The sequence below is a fragment of the Pseudophryne corroboree genome, chromosome 1 (assembly GCF_028390025.1).
Source record: "Pseudophryne corroboree isolate aPseCor3 chromosome 1, aPseCor3.hap2, whole genome shotgun sequence".
In the NCBI taxonomy this organism is placed as follows: Eukaryota; Metazoa; Chordata; class Amphibia; order Anura; family Myobatrachidae; genus Pseudophryne; species Pseudophryne corroboree.
The window spans coordinates 329,066,353-329,092,025 of NC_086444.1; the positions used below are offsets into that span (position 1 = coordinate 329,066,353).

Consider the following 25,673-nt stretch of genomic DNA (forward strand, 5'->3'; position numbering starts at 1 on the left):
TATGTATCTTTTTGCTACTTATGTTCTGAGTTCATATCCATTCAGCTCTGAATGATCCCTGAGCCTTTTAGTGTTTCAAGATGGAGTAGAGTGAGCAAATAGTCTTGGGGAGCTGCATAGATTTGAGGGGACTGTTCTGATTTTGCAGTTCGGGTAGTCTAGAAAGTCTTGTTATGTGTGTAGGAGATGAAGGTTTTGTAAGAATATTGTACAAAATTACCTTCAGGCTATGATATATGAAACATACTGCAACTGCCATTTGTGTATGTACACAAACACTGGGGGTAATTCAGAGCTGATCGTAGATGTGCTAAATTTAGCACATCTACGATCAGTTTCTCAGACATGCGGGGAGAAACCCAGCACAGGGCTAGTCCGCCCCACATGTCAGGTCCTGCCCCCCCAAGGGTGTAAAAGCATTGCAAAACGGTGATGCTTTAGCACCCACTAAGTAGCTCCCTGCCAGCGCAGCTAATGCGCATCCTAGCAGTGCTGGCAGGCGGCTACCCGTCGCATCCCCACTCATGCAGCCGCCGCGGCCCATAATGGTCTGGACACACCTGCATTGTCCGGACTGCACCCCACCAACACCCCCTCCCGCCCCGCGACCGCCTCTGCCTGTCAATTAGGTAGAGACAATCGCATCTCACTGGGTTTACTCCCCAAAGGGCTTTAGACTGCAATCGCTGCAGCAATCCAGTCTGAGGGGGTAATTCAGAGCTGAACGTAGATTGCTAAATTGAGCACATCTACGATCAGTTTCTCAGACATGCGGGGGGACGCTCAGCACAGGGCTAGTCCGCCCCACCCCATCCCCACACACACACACCCGCAAGGGTGCGAAAGCATCGCACGGTGGATATGCTTTCGCACCCACAAAGTAGCTCCCTGCCAGCGCAGCTAGTGTGCATCCTAGCTGTGATGGCCGGGTCGCAATGGCTGCGTGTGACATCACGCAGTCGCCGCGGACTGCCCTCGCAACGGTCCAGACACAACTTTTCCTTTCTTCTGATTTCTCACATTTTTCACATTAATTCATGTCAATAAAAAAAATATAACTACCATAGTGTAGTATTTCAAATGACATTAACATATATATAATTAATATCCCATGTGAAAGATGAAGTAAAAACTAAGTGAAATTGTCTACCAAAGATGAGGATAAGGAGACACAAATCTAATAAACCCAGTGTGGGTTCCCTTACTATCTTTTAATTTTAATCTTAATTTTAATTTTATCTTAATCTTATCTTTTTAACACCAATATATTAAATGTGTTCAGGAATTTGAATCTAGCGCGGTTTTCCTTTTCTTTTACTTCATGTATATGTAGGGAGACTGACTATCTCCCTTATACAGCAGCTAGGAAAACACCCCATTCTAGCGCCCGACAATATACTTTGGTATACCCATTTGTGAAGAGGAGAGAGCCCATCAATTTGCCTACAACGAACACACCATAAAGGACTCCATATATATATATATATATATATATATATATACACTCTTACTAGCCGAAGATGATATGGGACCATTTTACTATCATGTACAAGGTTTAACGTATCAATTTCTGTTAAAATATCACTTCCACTTGATAATTCCCCTCAGCTCCAAATTAAGGGCCTGTGTTGTTTTACGAAAACCCATGAGAAAGAGCTGTAACTTAACTATGCTGGACACTGAAAAGATACACAGCTACAGTGTCACATACAGAATGGGGCATTTTTACTTCTTTTCATGGAATGGCCCTATACCGACCTTCAGTAGGTCAATATAGGTGTATTTTCCTTTCCAATACATGTTTCTCACAAGGTATAATAAACAGAGAGGAAATAAACTTTGTGTAATACCATCAAGATAGCAATATGCAATATTTAATCAATACACTTCAAAAAACATAGATATAAAAATAATAAGCACATAAAAGGTGCATCACAAAAGTCCCAGAATTGCTGGGACATCCATATGCTCCTCATGCATATGGATCAGAGGCACTTTAAGAGATGAGGGGGCCCATGTGCAGGCTCCAGTCAGGCCCTCTATTCTCCGGCGGTGCAGTAAACTCTGGCATTGTGCCAGACCCTACTGTGCATGTGCAGGTCTCCGGGAACATGGCGCCAGCGCCACGTTCTCGGGGACATCTCTGTTGTGTATGTGTGAATCACTGGAAAATGCCCGCAGTGGCCATTTTCCCAGTGATTTTAGCAGCTCTGCAGCCAGCGCGTGCCGATGGAGTGGTACTTATAATTAAATGGGTGCAGGGTGTGCCGGCCCCCCTGGACCCAAGGACCCGTGTATACCGCACACATTGCACCCATTATAGATATGCCAGTGATATCACAGCACTTGCTCTTCCAGCTGACATGTTTCAATACTGTGTGTATCTCTTTCAAGGCTAATCTGAGGATGTTTTGAAGTGTTAGCTTAATTTTTTTGGAGCATCAGAGTTGGTGGTGCTGTTTTTTTTAACACAACATTTATTTTTACTGGCAGGGACCAAGTCTAGTCCTCTATTCACATTGAAGTGCATTTCACATCTTCCAGCTGCACTTCAACAGGGAAGCCCATTTCTAGATTCACTTTACTGCATGGCATACAGTAAATGTTAGTTTAGACTTTAATTACTGTAGCACAAATACACGGTGAACTGTAGTTGGGGCTGATTGCTGATGTAGAGTTGGAAATACTGTAAAATGGGAGTAAATGACTCTAAAGAAAAGTGCATGAAAAAAAAACCCATATGCCGGCACATAAGCATATGGAGTAGAGTACAATTTTAGAGACATATACACCTAAGGGTTGCGGTTAACATGACGGCTGTCGGGATCTCGGCGTTCAGGATACTGACGCCGGAATCCCAACAGCCGACAATACAGACACCCAGAATACCGGTGCAACAGGGCAATTTCCACTCGTGCGTGTCCACGACACCCATAGAGCGTTAATAGATCCAAGCCTGCAATGGGACTCTTAGTGCTCGCCCCGCTTCCAGCATTCTGGCGGATGGGATGCCGCTGTCGGGATATTGACAGCAGGCATCCTGTCCTCTGGCAAAATCGTATGGGATGCCGTGAAAAAAATTCTGATAGTCTAGGGGACCGTGATTCAAAAAAGTTTGGGAACCACTTGCCTATATGAAAATGCCCCATTCCCTTACCCATTCCTCCTCCCAGGTCATAACATCTGATGCATGCAAAGTGTGTGTAAGTCTGCATACTAGCCCTATATGACTGGGGTCACTTATTCATGCAAGACATGCTGCTTACATATGGGCATACCTTCATCTGTACAATCCATATTGTGTTTTGATATATTCTTTATTTAAAATGGTTGCCAGTAACCTCTACGCATCATTCATCTGGAAAAACTATTTTCCTATCTGTTACCTTGTGAGAAAAATGTATTTCAAATGTAAAAAGATAACTTATATTTTTCATAGGATTCTTTGAGTCACTGTGTTTGTCTCGTGCACTGAAAACGTTATTGATTAAACAACTATCAAACATGTTCTAAATAGAGATGAGCGCCGGAAATTTTTCGGGTTTTGTGTTTTGGTTTTGGGTTCGGTTCCGCGGCCGTGTTTTGGGTTCGACCGCGTTTTGGCAAAACCTCACCGAATTTTTTTTGTCGGATTCGGGTGTGTTTTGGATTCGGGTGTTTTTTTCAAAAAACCCTAAAAAACAGCTTAAATCATAGAATTTGGGGGTAATTTTGATCCCAAAGTATTATTAACCTCAAAAAACATAATTTACACTCATTTTCAGCCTATTCTGAACACATCACACCTCACAATATTATTTTTAGTCCTAAAATTTGCACCGAGGTCGCTGTGTGAGTAAGATAAGCGACCCTAGTGGCCGACACAAACACCGGGCCCATCTAGGAGTGGCACTGCAGTGTCACGCAGGATGTCCCTTCCAAAAAACCCTCCCCAAACAGCACATGACGCAAAGAAAAAAAGAGGCGCAATGAGGTAGCTGTGTGAGTAAGATTAGCGACCCTAGTGGCCGACACAAACACCGGGCCCATCTAGGAGTGGCACTGCAGTGTCACGCAGGATGTCCCTTCCAAAAAACCCTCCCCAAACAGCACATGACGCAAAGAAAAAAAGAGGCGCAATGAGGTAGCTGACTGTGTGAGAAAGATAAGCGACCCTAGTGGCCGACACAAACACCGGGCCCATCTAGGAGTGGCACTGCAGTGTCACGCAGGATGTCCCTTCCAAAAAACCCTCCCCAAACAGCACATGACACAAAGAAAAAAAGAGGCGCAATGAGGTAGCTGACTGTGTGAGAAAGATAAGCGACCCTAGTGGCCGACACAAACACCGGGCCCATCTAGGAGTGGCACTGCAGTGTCACGCAGGATGTCCCTTCCAAAAAACCCTCCCCAAACAGCACATGACGCAAAGAAAAAAAGAGGCGCAATGAGGTAGCTGACTGTGTGAGAAAGATAAGCGACCCTAGTGGCCGACACAAACACCGGGCCCATCTAGGAGTGGCACTGCAGTGTCACGCAGGATGTCCCTTCCAAAAAACCCTCCCCAAACAGCACATGACGCAAAGAAAAAAAGAGGCGCAATGAGGTAGCTGTGTGAGAAAGATAAGCGACCCTAGTGGCCGACACAAACACCGGGCCCATCTAGGAGTGGCACTGCAGTGTCACGCAGGATGTCCCTTCCAAAAAACCCTCCCCAAACAGCACATGACGCAAAGAAAAAAAGAGGCGCAATGAGGTAGCTGTGTGAGTAAGATTAGCGACCCTAGTGGCCGACACAAACACCGGGCCCATCTAGGAGTGGCACTGCAGTGTCACGCAGGATGGCCCTTCCAAAAAACCCTCCCCAAACAGCACATGACGCAAAGAAAAAAAGAGGCGCAATGAGGTAGCTGACTGTGTGAGTAAGATTAGCGACCCTAGTGGCCGACACAAACACCGGGCACATCTAGGAGTGGCACTGCAGTGTCACGCAGGATGTCCCTTCCAAAAAACCCTCCCCAATCAGCACATGATGCAAAGAAAAAGAAAAGAAAAAAGAGGTGCAAGATGGAATTATCCTTGGGCCCTCCCACCCACCCTTATGTTGTATAAACAAAACAGGACATGCACACTTTAACCAACCCATCATTTCAGTGACAGGGTCTGCCACACGACTGTGACTGATATGACGGGTTGGTTTGGACCCCCCCCAAAAAAGAAGCAATTAATCTCTCCTTGCACAAACTGGCTCTACAGAGGCAAGATGACCACCTCATCTTCACCCTCCGATATATCACCGTGTACATCCCCCTCCTCACAGATTATCAATTCGTCCCCACTGGAATCCACCATCTCAGCTCCCTGTGTACTTTGTGGAGGCAATTGCTGCTGGTCAATGTCTCCGCGGAGGAATTGATTATAATTCATTTTAATGAACATCATCTTCTCCACATTTTCTGGATGTAACCTCGTACGCCGATTGCTGACAAGGTGAGCGGCGGCACTAAACACTCTTTCGGAGTACACACTTGTGGGAGGGCAACTTAGGTAGAATAAAGCCAGTTTGTGCAAGGGCCTCCAAATTGCCTCTTTTTCCTGCCAGTATAAGTACGGACTGTGTGACGTGCCTACTTGGATGCGGTCACTCATATAATCCTCCACCATTCTATCAATGTTGAGAGAATCATATGCAGTGACAGTAGACGACATGTCCGTAATCGTTGTCAGGTCCTTCAGTCCGGACCAGATGTCAGCATCAGCAGTCGCTCCAGACTGCCCTGCATCACCGCCAGCGGGTGGGCTCGGAATTCTGAGCCTTTTCCTCGCACCCCCAGTTGCGGGAGAATGTGAAGGAGGAGATGTTGACAGGTCGCGTTCCGCTTGACTTGACAATTTTGTCACCAGCAGGTCTTTCAACCCCAGCAGACCTGTGTCTGCCGGAAAGAGAGATCCAAGGTAGGCTTTAAATCTAGGATCGAGCACGGTGGCCAAAATGTAGTGCTCTGATTTCAACAGATTGACCACCCGTGAATCCTTGTTAAGCGAATTAAGGGCTGCATCCACAAGTCCCACATGCCTAGCGGAATCGCTCCGTGTTAGCTCCTTCTTCAATGCCTCCAGCTTCTTCTGCAAAAGCCTGATGAGGGGAATGACCTGACTCAGGCTGGCAGTGTCTGAACTGACTTCACGTGTGGCAAGTTCAAAGGGCATCAGAACCTTGCACAACGTTGAAATCATTCTCCACTGCACTTGAGACAGGTGCATTCCATCTCCTATATCGTGCTCAATTGTATAGGCTTGAATGGCCTTTTGCTGCTCCTCCAACCTCTGAAGCATATAGAGGGTTGAATTCCACCTCGTTACCACTTCTTGCTTCAGATGATGGCAGGGCAGGTTCAGTAGTTTTTGGTGGTGCTCCAGTCTTCTGTACGTGGTGCCTGTACGCCGAAAGTGTCCCGCAATTTTTCTGGCCACCGACAGCATCTCTTGCACGCCCCTGTCGTTTTTTAAAAAATTCTGCACCACCAAATTCAAGGTATGTGCAAAACATGGGACGTGCTGGAATTTGCCCATATTTAATGCACACACAATATTGCTGGCGTTGTCCGATGCCACAAATCCACAGGAGAGTCCAATTGGGGTAAGCCATTCCGCGATGATCTTCCTCAGTTGCCGTAAGAGGTTTTCAGCTGTGTGCGTATTCTGGAAAGCGGTGATACAAAGCGTAGCCTGCCTAGGAAAGAGTTGGCGTTTGCGAGATGCTGCTACTGGTGCCGCCGCTGCTGTTCTTGCGGCGGGAGTCCATACATCTACCCAGTGGGCTGTCACAGTCATATAGTCCTGACCCTGCCCTGCTCCACTTGTCCACATGTCCGTGGTTAAGTGGACATTGGGTACAACTGCATTTTTTAGGACACTGGTGAGTCTTTTTCTGACGTCCGTGTACATTCTCGGTATCGCCTGCCTAGAGAAGTGGAACCTAGATGGTATTTGGTAACGGGGGCACACTGCCTCAATAAATTGTCTAGTTCCCTGTGAACTAACGGCGGATACCGGACGCACGTCTAACACCAACATAGTTGTCAAGGACTCAGTTATCCGCTTTGCAGTAGGATGACTGCTGTGATATTTCATCTTCCTCGCAAAGGACTGTTGAACAGTCAATTGCTTACTGGAAGTAGTACAAGTGGGCTTACGACTTCCCCTCTGGGATGACCATCGACTCCCAGCGGCAACAACAGCAGCGCCAGCAGCAGTAGGCGTTACACGCAAGGATGCATCGGAGGAATCCCAGGCAGGAGAGGACTCGTCAGACTTGCCAGTGACATGGCCTGCAGGACTATTGGCATTCCTGGGGAAGGAGGAAATTGACACTGAGGGAGTTGGTGGGGTGGTTTGCGTGAGCTTGGTTACAAGAGGAAGGGATTTACTGGTCAGTGGACTGCTTCCGCTGTCACCCAAAGTTTTTGAACTTGTCACTGACTTATTATGAATGCGCTGCAGGTGACGTATAAGGGAGGATGTTCCGAGGTGGTTAACGTCCTTACCCCTACTTATTACAGCTTGACAAAGGGAACACACGGCTTGACACCTGTTGTCCGCATTTCTGGTGAAATACCTCCACACCGAAGAGCTGATTTTTTTGGTATTTTCACCTGGCATGTCAACGGCCATATTCCTCCCACGGACAACAGGTGTCTCCCCGGGTGCCTGACTTAAACAAACCACCTCACCATCAGAATCCTCCTGGTCAATTTCCTCCCCAGCGCCAGCAACACCCATATCCTCCTCATCCTGGTGTACTTCAACACTGACATCTTCAATCTGACTATCAGGAACTGGACTGCGGGTGCTCCTTCCAGCACTTGCAGGGGGCATGCAAATAGTGGAAGGCGCATGCTCTTCACGTCCAGTGTTGGGAAGGTCAGGCATCGCAAACGACACAATTGGACTCTCCTTGTGGATTTGGGATTTCAAAGAACGCACAGTTCTTTGCGGTGCTTTTGCCAGCTTGAGTCTTTTCAGTTTTCTAGCGAGAGGCTGAGTGCTTCCATCCTCATGTGAAGCTGAACCACTAGCCATGAACATAGGCCAGGGCCTCAGCCGTTCCTTGCCACTCCGTGTGGTAAATGGCATATTGGCAAGTTTACGCTTCTCCTCCAACAATTTTATTTTAGGTTTTGGAGTCCTTTTTTTTCTGATATTTGGTGTTTTGGATTTGACATGCTCTGTACTATGACATTGGGCATCGGCCTTGGCAGACGACGTTGCTGGCATTTCATCGTCTCGGCCATGACTAGTGGCAGCAGCTTCAGCACGAGGTGGAAGTGGATCTTGATCTTTCCCTAATTTTGGAACCTCAACTTTTTTGTTCTCCATATTTTATAGGCAGAACTAAAAGGCACCTCAGGTAAACAATGGAGATGGATGGATTGGATACTAGTATACAATTATGGACGGACTGCCACGGTTAGGTGGTATAAAAAAACCACGGTTAGGTGGTATATATTATAATAATAATACAATTATGGATGGACGGACTGCCTGCCGACTGCCGACACAGAGGTAGCCACAGCCGTGAACTACCGCACTGTACACTGGTTGATAAAGAGATAGTAGTATACTCGTAACAACTAGTATGACACTATGACGACGGTATAAAGAATGAAAAAAAAAACCACGGTTAGGTGGTATATATTATAATAATAATACAATTATGGATGGACGGACTGCCTGCCGACTGCCGACACAGAGGTAGCCACAGCCGTGAACTACCGCACTGTACACTGGTTGATAAAGAGATAGTAGTATACTCGTAACAACTAGTATGACACTATGACGACGGTATAAAGAATGAAAAAAAAACCACGGTTAGGTGGTATATATTATAATAATAATACAATTATGGATGGACGGACTGCCTGCCGACTGCCGACACAGAGGTAGCCACAGCCGTGAACTACCGCACTGTACACTGGTTGATAAAGAGATAGTAGTATACTCGTAACAACTAGTATGACACTATGACGACGGTATAAAGAATGAAAAAAAAACCACGGTTAGGTGGTATATATTATAATAATAATACAATTATGGATGGACGGACTGCCTGCCGACTGCCGACACAGAGGTAGCCACAGCCGTGAACTACCGCACTGTACACTGGTTGATAAAGAGATAGTAGTATACTCGTAACAACTAGTATGACACTATGACGACGGTATAAAGAAAGAAAAAAAAATACCACGGTTAGGTGGTATATATTATAATAATAATACAATTATGGATGGACGGACTGCCTGCCGACTGCCGACACAGAGGTAGCCACAGCTGTGAACTACCGCACTGTACACTGGTTGATAAAGAGATAGTAGTATACTCGTAACAACTAGTATGACACTATGACGACGGTATAAAGAATGAAAAAAAAACCACGGTTAGGTGGTATATATTATAATAATAATACAATTATGGATGGACGGACTGCCTGCCGACTGCCGACACAGAGGTAGCCACAGCCGTGAACTACCGCACTGTACACTGGTTGATAAAGAGATAGTAGTATACTCGTAACAACTAGTATGACACTATGACGACGGTATAAAGAATGAAAAAAAAACCACGGTTAGGTGGTATATATTATAATAATAATACAATTATGGATGGACGGACTGCCTGCCGACTGCCGACACAGAGGTAGCCACAGCCGTGAACTACCGCACTGTACACTGGTTGATAAAGAGATAGTAGTATACTCGTAACAACTAGTATGACACTATGACGACGGTATAAAGAATGAAAAAAAAACCACGGTTAGGTGGTATATATTATAATAATAATACAATTATGGATGGACGGACTGCCTGCCGACTGCCGACACAGAGGTAGCCACAGCCGTGAACTACCGCACTGTACACTGGTTGATAAAGAGATAGTAGTATACTCGTAACAACTAGTATGACACTATGACGGTATAAAGAATGAAAAAAAAACCACGGTTAGGTGGTATATATTATAATAATAATACAATTATGGATGGACGGACTGCCTGCCGACTGCCGACACAGAGGTAGCCACAGCCGTGAACTACCGCACTGTACACTGGTTGATAAAGAGATAGTAGTATACTCGTAACAACTAGTATGACACTATGACGACGGTATAAAGAAAGAAAAAAAAATACCACGGTTAGGTGGTATATATTGTAATACAATTATGGATGGACGGACTGCCTGCCGAGTTCCGACTGCCGACACAGAGGTAGCCACAGCCGTGAACTACCGCACTGTACTGTGTCTGCTGCTAATATAGACTGGTTGATAAAGAGATAGTATACAATACATACAACAATATACTACTATACTGGTGGTCAGGCACTGGTCACCACTAGTCACACTGGCAGTGGCACTCCTGCAGCAAAAGTGTGCACTGTTTAATTTTAAATTAATATAATATTATGTACTCCTGGGGGCTCCTGCTATAACAACCTGCAGTGCTCCCCAGTCTCCCCCACAATTATTATAAGCTTTGCCTTTTATACATTGATGTGCAGCACACTGGGCTGAGCTGAGTGCACACAGACTGAGTCACACTGTGTGACTGGCTGCTGCTGTGTATCGTTTTTTTTCAGGCAGAGAACGGATATAGCAGAGAACGGATATATTATATTAAAATAAATAAAAGTTAACTAACAACAACTGCACTGGTCACTGTGGTAAACTCTGTCTGACTCTGCACAATCTCTCTCTCTCTTCTAATCTAATTTCTAATGGAGAGGACGCCAGCCACGTCCTCTCCCTATCAATCTCAATGCACGTGTGAAAATGGCGGCGACGCGCGGCTCCTTATATAGAATCCGAGTCTCGCGAGAATCCGACAGCGTCATGATGACGTTCGGGCGCGCTCGGGTTAACCGAGCAAGGCGGGAGGATCCGAGTCTGCTCGGACCCGTGAAAAAAACATGAAGTTCGTGCGGGTTCGGTTTCAGAGAAACCGAACCCGCTCATCTCTAGTTCTAAAGGTACCTTTCTAAAGAATAATCATCCATACTTGTCTGTGATTGCAAGTAATGTGTGTTAATAGGCTGCTCAGTGGCAGGTGAATATGTCAAAGAATAATGTATTATTTTATTAGACATGAAAAAGCTATGGCACACACGTCTAAATCAGAAGAGACATTTCTGGCACATAGAATTCACTTTGTTTCCCAGGCATCAGACAAGCTTGAGTGTTTTGTCAGCATGACACATAATTTTCAGACTTCAAGGAGGGGGAAGACATGTGTTTATGGGGAACTGGTTATCTAGTGTAAAAACTGTAGAAGCATGAATCATGGGGGAGTATTGACAACTGTTGCGTTTCTTTATAATCCAAATGAAAAAAATAATAATAATATAGGAATAGCAGCTGAGAAAATAATTAAAGATGGAAAAATGTGCTGTCAAAAGCCTTTGTGGTTTTGTCTGCCATTCTCGATCTAAACAGTGGGCAATGTAATGTACTATTGTTTCCTATGTGGTAAAAGGGTTCAGTGAGACTCTTTTCATAAAAAAGGGCATAATTCAGTAAGCTTGTTAATTGTCTCACTAATAACCTGTTAATACTAACTTCTCACTAAAGCTTAAGTTATTTATTACTTTTGTAGCAGTAAAATGAAGGAATAGTTTATTAATTTTAGATACATTAAAAAATGTGGCCTAAATGTGAGAAAGGTACAATTTTCCATGTGAAAAGCCAATGCGAGGTTGAGCACAGCAGGCCAGATGTAGAGGGGGAATGCATTCCTCCCAGGAGCTTTGGATAGAAGGTAAGAAGGTGCATGCCTGATATTAGGGGGCATGGCCTTTGTTCTCAAGCCACACACCATTTTTAACACTGTGGGGGCATGACCAGCGCTCTGTGAGCTGCTGGCCATGCCACCAGTCCCTGTGTCCTGGTAAACATTCACCGCTGCTCTGCTAAACAGAGCAACAAATGAGAGGGGGCCTCCCAACTTCCCCTCCACAGTCTACATGTGGGACAGAGGCACAGTGTTAAAAAAAACGGGACTGTCCTGCCAAATTCGGGACATTTGGGAGGTATGGAAATGTCAGAGGGTCTGGTTTGGCTTCAGGTATTATGCCACTCATTTGCTATCTGTGCCATATACCCTCCATTGAGGGAAACACTCAGATGCTAGAGGGTCTACTCAACTTCTAGTGTCTGTCTCCCTTCTCTCCTCCAGATGTTAGAGGTCAAGTAGGACCTCTAGCATCTGAGTGTTTCCCCCAATGGAGTCGGCTGCAGCGGGCGCCCATAGATCCCATGGCAACTGCTGCAGCTGGGGTTTGGAGTGTGGGTTGCTGGCGGGTGACGGGTGCCCGCCCAGCTTATCCGCACCAAAAAAACGCTCCTGCATCTAGTGCATTCCTCCTGTGCATAATGTATGTCTGTGCATAATGTTTGTCTGTGCATCTAGTGCATTCCTCCTGTGCATAATGTGTGTCTGTGCATCTAGTGCATTCCTCCTGTGCATTATGTATGTCTGTGCAGCTAGTGCATTCCTCCTGTGCATAATGTATGTCTGTGCATATAGTGGATTCCTCCTGTGCATAATGTATGTATGTATGTATGTATGTATGTATTTATGTGCATCTAGTGCATTCCTCCTGTGCATAATATATGTCTGTGCATCTAGTGCATTCCTCCTGTGCATAATGTATGTCTGTGCATCTAGTGCATTCCTCCTGTGCATAATGTATGTCTGTGCATCTAGTGCATTCCTCCTGTGCATAATGTATGTATGTATGTATGTATGTACGTACGTACGTACGTACGTACGTACGTACGTACGTACGTACATCTAGTGCATTCCTCCTGTGCATAATGTATGTCTGTGCATCTAGTGCATTCCTCCTGTACATAATGTATGTCTGTGCATCTAGTGCATTCCTCCTGTGCATAATGTATGTATGTATGTATGTATGTATGTATGTATGTATGTATGTATGTGCATCTAGTGCTTTCCTCCTGTGCATAATATATGTCTGTGCATCTAGTGCATTCCTCCTGTGCATAATGTATGTCTGTGCATCTAGTGCATTCCTCCTGTGCATAATGTATGTCTGTGCATCTAGTGCATTCCTCCTGTGCATAATGTATGTCTGTGCATCTAGTGTATTCCTCCTGTGCATAATGTATGTCTGTGCATCTAGCGCATTCCTCCTGTGCATAATGTATGTCTGTGCATCTAGTGCATTCCTCCTGTGCATAATGTATGTCTGTGCATCTAGTGCATTCCTCCTGTGCATAATGTATGTCTGTGCATCTAGTGCATTCCTCCTGTGCATAATGTTTGTCTGTGCATCTAGTGCATTCCTCCTGTGCATAATGTATGTCTGTGCATCTAGTGCATTCCTCCTGTGCATAAGGTTTGTCTGCGCATCTAGTGCATTCCTCCTGTGCATAATGTTCTGTATGCATGTACATTTAGTGCATTCCCATACCTCCCAACTTTCATCTTTTCTGAATAGGGACATGCTGCACCGGAGGTGTGGCCATGGCTGGAATGGGGCGGGCCTCGAGTTGAGAGTGCCTGGCCTATCACCGCGACCCCTGTTTTGATAACTTTGGGGGCATGCTCAGGTCTCCCTGAGTGGCTGGACAGCCCCCGGCTCCCCTCCTTGCACTGATAGATACTGTGCGCATGCGCACGGCATCTATTCAGTGATCACCGGCTGCTTTGCAGAGCAGCAGTGATCACTGGCTCTCCCAACTGTCGTCCCCAGCCCGCACACCCGCGTGACACTGCGGGCCGTGAGTGGGACAGCGGGACAGTGTCCAACTAGCAGGACTGTCCCGCTTAATTCGGGACAGTTGGGAGGTATGCATTCCTCCTGTGCACAATGTATGTATGTTCATCTAGTGTACTCCTCTTATGCATAATGTACAGTACAGTATGTATGTATATTGTATATTTAGTGCAATCCTGATGTGCATAATGTTTTTCTGTGAATCTAGCACCTTAATTCAATATACTTTACAGTACAAAAATATCTGTCTGCTTGGGCTGATTTTGCATGCCTATCACTACTAACACTGACCAGCTTACCTTTACTTTCATGCTTTGTTTATGGGCATTGAAAGGGACAGCCAGGTAGGAAGTGCGGAGAGTGCGATATAGTTTAGTGGACGGTGCATGGGCGTGATGTGGCTAGTCCAGGATATTAAACATTACTACTGCATAGAAGTATAAATGCTTGTTTTGCCATTAAACAATTAGGAGAAGTAAGGTGATAAAGGAGTTTGTTTAGCTCAAATAGAATCCATCCTATACAGTATATACTGCAATTACTTGTTTGTGCTCTGTGCTCATTGTCACTATATAGAAAGTCATTTGTCCAGTTGTATGATGCTGTGTCCAGTCACACTTTGTTGAACATAATAGCAAACAATAGTTTGCACATACTGTAGCTAACAGCAAATAGAAATAAGTCAATTATGTCAAGATCCAGAAATGCTTATATATAGATTTGGAAATGTTATCAGTTTTTCTTAAGGTAACTTAATATTACATTTAATGATACTTAAACTGTTTTCTTAAAAAGAGATGCTGAGATTTATAATAAACTTTATCTCCTATCCATTCATCCATTTCTCCTTTTCTACAATCATCATCAAACTTACATTTCATTGACATTATTTCTCTTTTCAGCATTCTTTCCTTAATTCTACTTTTTTCCCCTTTACTTTTTCTTTTCAACCCCTCTATGTTTCATTAAGTCACATGTTTGCAAGAATTTTGGGAGCTCATATTTTTGTTATTTAAGCAGAATAACATTTTGGATATATTTTAATATTTTAGAACACTCTTTAAATGACGTGAATGTATTCCACCCCTGGGACATTTGTATTAAATATATCCATGACAGTGTTTCATTTTAATGTGGGGATGTTGTTTCCTAGTGCCCTCACTTGATCTCTAAGTCCAGTTGAATTCACTTTATCCATTGGTTGGAGACTCAGGTATAAATCTGTGACATCTTCCACTATTAGATGGAAGTGTGATGGATAGTATGAGCTACACCTGTAAACAAGGCTCCTCACTGGCTGTCACAGTCAATCACACCTACCATCCGTCTTACATTTACAAAGCGTAAACCCGACAGTCCTCTATCTTATTGTTTCATTTTCTTATCACAGAGGAACATCTAATGTTTTCTCCACGGAGGACATTGGGTTATAGAAAAACTAATTCATGGTTACAAGAGGGCTGATCTTATGTCTTCTTTTCCTCACAATTTTCAAGGCTAATCGGAAAAAAAAATAGCTTTTACTTTTAAAACAGCGGATAATAGTCACTTGTCTATCAATCATCATTTTTAGAATAATGATATATCAATAACTATTTATTTTTAATAGAAATTCGGATTTACTTGGTTCTTAAGGCCAAAATTCACGTAAATTCGGATTTATCTGGATTTTTCTTCGTGGCTATTCAAAACACGTGACATCCGAGAGCCAATAAAATGCAGTTTTGAGATCCGGGTAAATCCGAACCCGCACATCTCTAGTTTTTACATATTTCACATTACAAATTATTTCGTTTAGAGACACTAAAGTTACTTTATAACCTGCAACAATACAAAACTAAATCATGAATATTTTTTAGTAATGTCACATATAAAAAAAATATGTACTATAAAAACAGTTCAGTAATGGCTGACAGTTTGCAAACAAATTTTAATTGAAAATATTACTTCATGAAAATTCTGATCTGATCTTCATCCACGTCTTAATAATAAATAAAGCAAATCCCATATGTGTGTGTGTGTGTGTGTGTGTGTGTGTGTGTGTGTATAATTAACTGGTACAATGGGGGTGATTCAGACCTGATCGCTGGGCTACTAACTTTGTTGTCCTGCATTCATATAGTCGCCGCCAAAGGGTAGTGTAAATTCACCGTGCAAGAGTGCAATCGCATGTGTACGCCGAGCTGCAAAAATCCAGTGTGTGCAGTCTGTGCGCAGCCCAGGACTTACTGCTACAGTGCGATCAGAACAGGCTGTTCAAGGCCAGAGCTTACGTGCAGACACCCTCCCTGAAAACGCTGCAGGGAATGCCTGCATTTTTCTGGACACTTCCAGTAAAGGGTCAGTGACCACCCAACCCCAACCCTAACCTTCTTCCTGTCAATCATCTTGCGAACGCTCGTGCATATGAAATTTTCGCACCATCTTGTCGATGACCGGCAATGCCCATTGTTGTTGGCTGATGCGCTTGTGCATTGCGGTTCATGTTCAGATGCATGTGCAGTCAATCACTGATTTCCCACTGTGCGAAAAACGCACAGCAGTAATCAGGTCTGAATCACCCCCAATGTTATGTCTCTGATGATAAATTGCATGAACATTTAGATTTGGTTACAGACAAAGCAATTATATTATCAATCCAACATATCGGCTTGAAAATACTTAGGATATGTTCACTTTATAGACTTGTTGAAAAAAAAAATTCTATAAAACACAGAAAACTGCGGTCACGGCCTATTTAAATGTATATAAGCTCTGAGTTGCTATTAGTGAAGATTTCTTGTAGAACAGATCAATTCATAAAAGTGCACAGTTCTGGGGTTCCAGTCTTTGAATTCTGAGTTAGCTTCACCATCCTGCAAAATTACCATTTCACACAATATTTTTAAATTTGCCTGTTGTGAAATGTTTTGTCTAAAAATAGAACTCAGAAAATAATGGTTAATTCATTCTGCTGTGTGATGTTGTTTTAACTCCAAGCAAAGCAAAAACAACATGGAGATAGTACACACCGATTTCTATCGGAGACATAGCAAAATCCTTTTTTACATATACTGTATATTATTACTTTTTTTATTATCTTCAGTTGAGAGTATTATTAATTTAGTTATCGTAATATTAAAGCTGCATATATGATTCCTGAAGGCACTCAGGACTGGACCACTGGAAGTGCACAAAGTTCTGAAAAAAATAGCAATGGCAATTTCTCACACCATGCTTCAACACTTAAGACTGATTGTTAAATGAGGCCCTAATACCAGCTACATATTTTGCTTAGTATTGCAGGGTTACTAAAGAATATGCTGTTGGGATTTAGTATTTACCATTAATTATCTCTCATGCAAAGTTCACTGTTGTTCCCAACCTCAGTGGTGTCCACTGCTTCCATGAGACCGATGGGACTGTCGGGCTGATGGCCGCATTTAGTCTGAATCTGCTGCTCATGTCTCCAAACTACTCTCTCTAACCTCCTCTCTCGGCCTCTCCCAATGGACTGACTCCTCTACTCATCAGGATAGAATTCACTAACACTCCATTCCCTCTCTTAGAGCACAACCTTATTCTCTGCATGCTCTCCTCAATTACTACAAACTCAAAGTCACTGAAGTCCTCCAATCCTACAAAAACCCGCAGAAATTCGCAGAAAACTCTATTAATTTGCACCTCTTTGCAACAACTGCTCTCACCTATTTCTGCATTCAATTCTCCTGAGACAACTGTATCACACCTGAACCAGACTAGAAATAGCTATTGATGAAGTTATCCATCACACTCCACATAGGTCTATTTGTCAAACATGGAACCTACAAAAACTATGATGTAAAGTTGAATGACAGTGGCGCAAATCTCAGACTCCAAGCGACTTCATAACGTATAAGACTACCACTACCAAACAAACGTATTTCTAAACTCTGATCTCTGCTCAAGCCTCTAACCCCAAACAACTTTTTAATACATTTAAATCACTTCTCAACCCTCCATCACCAACCCACCAGCCACTATCAAAGCTCAAAATCTTGCTTCCTACTTCAAGGACAAGATTGATATGATCCAATATGAAACGGTATGCTCTTCTTCAGCCAGTGACCTGCTCCCTCTGGCACCTTCTATTCATTTGCTATTACAAATTAAGATGAAATACAGTATCAATACTCTTTACATCTTCCTACTCTACTACCTCTCCTCTAGATCCTATACTCTCACAAATAACTAATGCTCTGTTTCCTGTGCTCATTCTAACCTTAACTGACATCTCTCTCTCTCTCTCTCTCTCTTTCTCTACTGGTATCTTTCCTTCACTGTTCAAGCATGCAGTGATTACTCCTAATCTGAAAAAAACTAATTCTGATCCTAACTCACTCTCAAACTACCATCCGATCTCTCAGCTCCCATGCCCCTTTAAGAGACTTGAGAAACTTGCCTATCCCCGCCTCACACTTTCTTAACTGACACAACTTATTGGACTTAATTCAGTCAGGCTTTCATCCCCAACACTCCACAGAGACAGCATTGAGTAAAGTAGCGAATGATCTGGTCACTGCTAAGTCTAAAGGACATTACTCACTTCTTATTCCTCTAGATCTCTCTGCTGCCACACTCTTAATCACTCTGCTCTCATACAAACACTACAATCCCTAGGTATTCGGAACACAGATGTTTCTTGGTTCCTATCCTACCTATATAATCGCTCTTTCAGTGGGGGTCATTCCGACTCATTCGTATGCAGCGGACCTTTGTCGCTGGATCTGTCGCACAGGGTAAGTAACTCATACCCTGGTCTTGTTTTGCAGGAAACTTTTCTAGCATAGCAGGGCTGCACAGCGATCACAGCCTTGCTATGCTAAAATACACTTCCCCATAGGCGGCGTCAAGTTGATCGCACAAGCAGCAAAAAAGTTGCTACGTGCGATCAACTTGGAATGACCCCCAGTGTCCGCTTCTCTGAATCTACCTCCTTTTAGCTTTTGGTTGGAGTACTGCAAGGCTCAGTCTTAGACATCTGCTTTTATCAATCTATACCACATCTCTTGGCAAAGTAATGAGCTCTTTTGGATTTCAGTATCATCTCTATGTGGATGATGCAAAAATATACCTATCTTCCTCAGATTTGTCACCATCCGTATTGGTCCGTGTCACTAAATGCCTGTCTGCCGTTTCATCTTGGATGTCATTTTGCCACTCTCAAGCTTAGTATTTCCAAAACAGAGTTAATTATATTTCCACCATCCGATAGTAGTTACCAACCTGATATCTTTATCACTGTTGAGAAACCGACAATCAATCCTGCTGTTTCTAGACAATTTGGCTCCCAATGCGAGCATTAAAAAAATGCACCCCCCCCCCCTTCCCCCACACACATTCAAAAGTGCTCCTCCTTCCCCCCCATAGACATTAAAAAAACTATTTTGGGCTCCCGGCGAGGGGGCATGGCCTCGCTAAAATGGGCATGGCCTCACTAAAATGGCTGTAGCCTTGCAGGAAAAAACTACCTTATCCCCAGTTTTTGACCCTGCAACAACAGACCTCAGCGACCACAGGAAAAAACAACAACATTCCACCATATTAAGCCCCACACAGTAATGCCCCTTGCAACATATTATGCCTCCTACACTATATTATGCCATACCCCGCAATGCCAATGATACATTATGCCCTACAGTTAAGCCTCTAATTACTTTTAAATGACCTGCTTGTTGCCAGGGGTTTCATGCACTGATTGTCATGTTCATTGCCAGGGGTTTTATACAATGGGTGTCATGCTCGTTGCCAGGGTTTTATACACTGGGTGTCATGCTTGTTGCCCACCAGCACTGATATTCTGCTCCCCCTCTTCCCGCCTATAGTACTCCACTTGAGGGGCGGAGTTTCATTAAATGACATGGTTGTGTCGTGACATAACATCGCAATCGCGTCATTCCATGAAACTCCGCACCCCAAGAGGAGTACTATGGAAGAGGGAGGAGCGGGAGCAGATGGAGCCACAATGTGCTGTGGCGGGCGTCCTGTGTGATCGCATGGCTTGCCTGCCTGCTAGAAATGGCATTGATTCTACCCCACAAGCTTGCTGCCTAGGTGCCACCCTTGAACTGTCCTTTGTTCCCTACATTCACTCCAAATCATGTTACATGCATCTAAAAACCATATCCAAAATATGACCATACTTTACAATGGGGAGAATAAGATGGCACAAGAAGGTTAGGTGTATACTGCAATTAGCAATTGCTCATGATCTTATGAGTCATAACAAAATACACACAAATGGCTAGTGAATAAGTTATTTTAATATTTCACCACTACCTGTAACTGGTAACACTAGTTACATTTAGTAGATTAAAATTATCATGTCAAACCTACAAGATGCTTTAGACTGCAACTATTCACCAATTTCATAACCATTTTTGTATACTAATTAAATAACGGACTAAAGGGAACATTTACTAAGCAGTGATAAGAGCGGAGAAGTGAGCCAGTGGAGAAATTTTCCCATCAACCAATCAGCAGCTCTGCATCATTTTATAGTATGCAAATTATAGATGTTACTTCAGTGCTGATTTGTTGCCATGGGCAACTTCTCCACTGGCTCACTTCTCTGCTCTTATTACTGCTTAGTAAATGTACCCCTAAACATTGACGTGTGGTGGCTAGAGTGCATAACCTGTTAGGTGTTTGAACTCCTGTAACCATAAGGGTAATGTTTTTATTTCAACATAGCATATAAATTGTAATACTTCTGTAGTGCATAATGAATAAACAAGGACTGTATTCATGCTGAGAATGGCTGTAGCCCTTAGGGTCAAAGAAGACATAAATTGAGAGGCCTTTTTGTAGCTCACACTGGCATAGTGGGTTTCTAACTGATTAATACCTTATATTCAGGCTTGGACTGGCCCACAGGGGTATGGGAGAAACCACCTGCATTAAGGATCAGGTTCCAGACTGTGCACTTGAATTATACATCATACATATGTTACCTTATACTGGACTATGGAGTATTTTTCTACAATGCATTGCTGTTATTAATCTGCTACTTTATCATGCATGCAGCAGCTGAATTTACTGAATGTAATGAAGGGGCCCAGATGTTGCAGTCCTCTGCAGACTGGCCACACCCCTTAACATGGGCCCCTACCACTGCACTCCCACGGTGGGCCCTACATGCCCCAGTCCGACACTGCTTATATTGTATTATCAGGAGACAGTGCGCTACAGTCTGTTTAAAACAAAACCACATCAATGCAGTCGCAGGCAGCAGAACTAGGTTGCTCCTGCAGTCCTGCTGCCTGCATACGGAGTGGGAGTCAGTGTCACTTTACAGGACCGGGTAGTGGCATGTTATGCTTCCCCTACCCGGACCGGCTTAACGGGTCTGCAATTGCGGGAGCGTGCATATATATGCACCCGTGATTAGTAGCGCATCAAAGTGGTTGTGGCGGTGCTCGTTTTCCATGGTGCATATGCATCGCGGGAACGCCACGCAGAGCCGCTTTTTTGGAACAAGATGTGTGAGTACACATCTGTAGTATCTTCAAACATTCTGTGTTTTGTGTATGGGTCAATATCCATCAGGAACACCCAGTTTATGGCATATAGTACAAGACTGAGACAAAAGCTTCAGCCTTTAAGAACTGCAGTCTGGTGCCTGCCTCTGTATATGGACTGAACCGAGCATTTGATGACAAGTGATGGGGTTTCTCGAATATGAGCTACATCTTACATTAAGACTATAATTGATCGGTGATGTATGATAACAAAAGTTGAGTATTATTTTTGTTTGATTCTTGTGTTTGTTTCGTAATATAGTGTAAGTTGATTTGTACTCACTCTATTGGTTACCAGTAGTACTACTTCCCTTTCATCAGAAGAACAATACCCATACAATGTAACCCCTCAAATAATTTAACATTGTAGCCTTACATTTTGGCTGGAAAGGTAAATGGCCCAATGTGGCTAGACAGAGACTATTTTGTCAGAGCTGAATGATGGTCAGGCAGCAGCTAGGTAGGACACGTTTTCTTGAACAATTTAAGATTCGCTAGCTCCTAACCCCCTGAAACCTTTTGGATTCTATTGAAAATGTTATAATTAGTACTTCATGGCATAAATGTGTTATAACCTATTCCTGACTAATTAATAGCCCTCCAAAATGACAGAACATCATAACAATAATGTCAGTGCCGACAGCTGTGCACGCCTGAATGGAGCAACACTTGAATTGCTCTGTCGGGCGCCATCTAGTGGCTACCGGTGTGCAAAACACTTTAATTCCCCCATAGAGGTGAGGAGCAGTGTTAACCCTTTATTACAGTATATAGGATTTCCTTTTTCCCTAGTCTCTCAATGCTCTTTTCAGATTCACAGTTTGTTTCCTGGCATAACCCGGACATCTCCAGATTCTGAGACTGGCTCACTTATATACATTACATTCCCCGAGAATTTTATAAATTTTCTACAGATCCATCATTGTATACAAACTTATGATAAATCTCCTTCACTGTTATAGCCCCCTCCATAGTACATCATCTCATTCATTGTATATCTTGTCTATTAATAAACTTGTTCCCTGCATTCAAGGTTGTAAAAAAAAGAAATATTTTTAAAAAACACAAAGGGGTATATTCAATTAGGGTCGAAAACTGCCGTCTGTCGAAAAGACGGCAGTTTTCGACTTTTTAAGGTCGAATAGTGATTCGACCTATTCAATCCCATCAGTTTTTATTCGACAAGTCGTGGAATTCGACTTGTCGAATAGTACGTGAATTGGCGGTATAGCTGACGATTCACGTACTTTTGAGTGAAACGGGGCCAAGTTCGACAGGATTTGGCCCTGTTTCCAACCATCTCAGTCCGACAAAAAAAAATGTCGGACTGAGATGTGGGACCCAGAAGAGGAGAAGGGGGGGGAGCCACGGGGAGATGGGGGAGAGCCGCGGGCATGCAGGGGAGAGCAACGCTACAGCACAGAGCTGCAGGAGGATGTCTCACAGCTGCGCCGCTCACGGCAGCATCCACCCGGCTCCAGCAAGTGAGATCACGCTTGCTGTAGCCGGGTGGGTACTGCCGTGAGGTCTGGCGGCTGTGAGACAACCTCCTGCAGCACTACTGTAGCGCTGCTCTCCTCCATCTGCCCGCCGGCTGTCCCCGCTGGTCTCCCCGTGCCCCCCCCTCTCCTCCTCTGGGTCCCTCATCTCAATTCGACTTTTTTAGAGTCGGATTGAGATGAGATTGAATAGGGGTTGTCGGATCCATTCCGACAAATGAATTTCGGAATGGATCCGACCCTAATTGAATATACCCCAAAGACTATTTTTTTTGTTTAAACCAATATTTTTTATTATTTTTTGCATTGATGTTTTAATGAAGAAAAAAAGAATCCCGCCATTATATTAATTCTGTGAAACATTGCTTTGTGTTGTTATTATTATTAACCTTGAGCAACCATGTTTTAATGCTTTCTAACATTAACAAACCAAAGTTGGTTGGTTGGTTGGTTGGTTGGTTGGTTGGTTGGTTGGTTGGTTGGTTAAAACATGGATGATCAAGGTTTCAAATAGATAACAATGTTTCACAGTATTAACATAATAAGCAGGATTCATTTTGGGTAATTGTTAGTGATGAGCGGGTTCGGTTCCTCGGAAACCGAACCCCCCCGAACTTCACCCATTTTACACGAGTCCGAGGCATACTCGGATTCTCCCGTATGGTTCGGTTAAGCCGAGCGCGCCCGAACGTCATCATCCCGCTGTCGGATTCTCGCGAGATTCGGATTCTATATAAGCAGCAGCGCGTCGCCGCCATTTTCACTCGTGCATTGGAAATGTTAGGGAGAGGACGTGGCTGGCGTCCTCTCCGTTTATTAATCTTAATGCAAAAATATTTGTGCTTATTCCTTAATTGTGGGGACTGGGGAGCAGCTGTATTATATAGGAGGAGTACAGTGCAGAGTTTTGCTGACAGTGACCACCAGTATACGTTGTCTGCCTGAAAAACACTCCATATCTGTGCTCAGTGTGCTGCATATATCTGTGCTCACACTGCTTAATTGTGGGGACTGGGGAGCAGCTCAGTGGCAAACGCAGGATTTTGAAAGGGGGGTTTCCAAATACTTATACCCCTTTTACACCACCAGCTAGTAATACGGGTTATTGCACATGAATGTGCAAAACCCGTGTTGCTGGCTGGTGTAAAAGGGTTGAGTTGGAATAGTCCGGGTCGAGTGACCCGGTCATAACGTGCGCTATACCACTACCTCCGCCATATCGTAGTTTCATACATTTACCCCATAGTGTGGTAAATAATAAGAATTTACTTACCGATAATTCTATTTCTCGTAGTCCGTAGTGGATGCTGGGAACTCCGTAAGGACCATGGGGAATAGCGGCTCCGCAGGAGACTGGGCACAAAAGTAAAGCTTTAGGACTACCTGGTGTGCACTGGCTCCTCCCCCTATGACCCTCCTCCAAGCCTCAGTTAGGATACTGTGCCCGGACGAGCGTACACAATAAGGAAAGATTTATGAATCCCGGGTAAGACTCATACCAGCCACACCAATCACACCGTACAACCTGTGATCTGAACCCAGTTAACAGCATGATAACAGAGGAGCCTCTGGAAAGATGGCTCACAACAACAATAACCCGATTTAGTTAACAATAACTATGTACAAGTATTGCAGACAATCCGCACTTGGGATGGGCGCCCAGCATCCACTACGGACTACGAGAAATAGAATTATCGGTAAGTAAATTCTTATTTTCTCTGACGTCCTAGTGGATGCTGGGAACTCCGTAAGGACCATGGGGATTATACCAAAGCTCCCAAACGGGCGGGAGAGTGCGGATGACTCTGCAGCACCGAATGAGAGAACTCCAGGTCCTCCTCAGCCAGGGTATCAAATTTGTAGAATTTAGCAAACGTGTTTGCCCCTGACCAAATAGCTGCTCGGCAAAGTTGTAAAGCCGAGACCCCTCGGGCAGCCGCCCAAGATGAGCCCACCTTCCTTGTGGAATGGGCTTTTACAGATTTTGGCTGTGGCAGGCCTGCCACAGAATGTGCAAGCTGAATTGTATTACAAATCCAACGAGCAATAGTCTGCTTAGAAGCAGGAGCACCCAGCTTGTTGGGTGCATACAGGATAAACAGCGAGTCAGATTTTCTGACTCCAGCCGTCCTGGAAACATATTTTCAGGGCCCTGACTATGTCCAACAACTTGGAGTCCTCCAAGTCACTAGTAGCCGCAGGTACCACAATAGGTTGGTCCAGATGAAACGCTGAAACCACCTTAGGGAGAAAATGAGGACGAGTCCTCAATTCCGCCCTGTCTGAATGGAAGATCAGATAAGGGCTTTTTCAGGATAAAGCCGCCAATTCTGACACGCGCCTGGCCTAGGCCAGGGCCAACAGCATGACCACTTTCCATGTGAGATATTTTAACTCCACAGATTCAAGTGGTTCAAACCATTGTGACTTTAGGAACCCCAAAACTACATTGAGATCCCAAGGTGCCACTGGAGGCACAAAAGGAGACTGTATATGCAGTACCCCTTTTACAAACGTCTGAACTTCAGGAACTGAAGCTAGTTCTTTCTGGAAGAAAATTGACAGGGCCGAAATTTGAACCTTAATGGACCCCAATTTTAGGCCCATAGACACTCCTGTTTGCAGGAAATGCAGGAATCGACCTAGTTGAAATTCCTCCATCGGGGCCTTACTGGCCTCGCACCACGCAACATATTTTCGCCTAATGCGGTGATAATGCTTTGCTGTTACATCCTTCCTGGCTTTGATCAGGGTAGGGATGACTTCATCCGGAATGCCTTTTTCCTTCAGGATCCGGCGTTCAACCGCCCTGCCGTCAAACGCAGCTGCGGTAAGTCTTGGAATAGATAGGGTCCTTGATGGAGCAGG

General features: G+C 44.1%; 1 protein-coding gene across 1 annotated transcript in view; it reads right to left on the reverse strand.

The window, feature by feature from the left end:
* The window catches only part of LOC135068640 (transmembrane protein 132D-like), a 1,425,735-nt gene that overhangs the window by 917,138 nt on the left and 482,924 nt on the right, over positions 1 to 25,673 (reverse strand). The gene's annotated exons all lie outside the window — the stretch shown is intronic.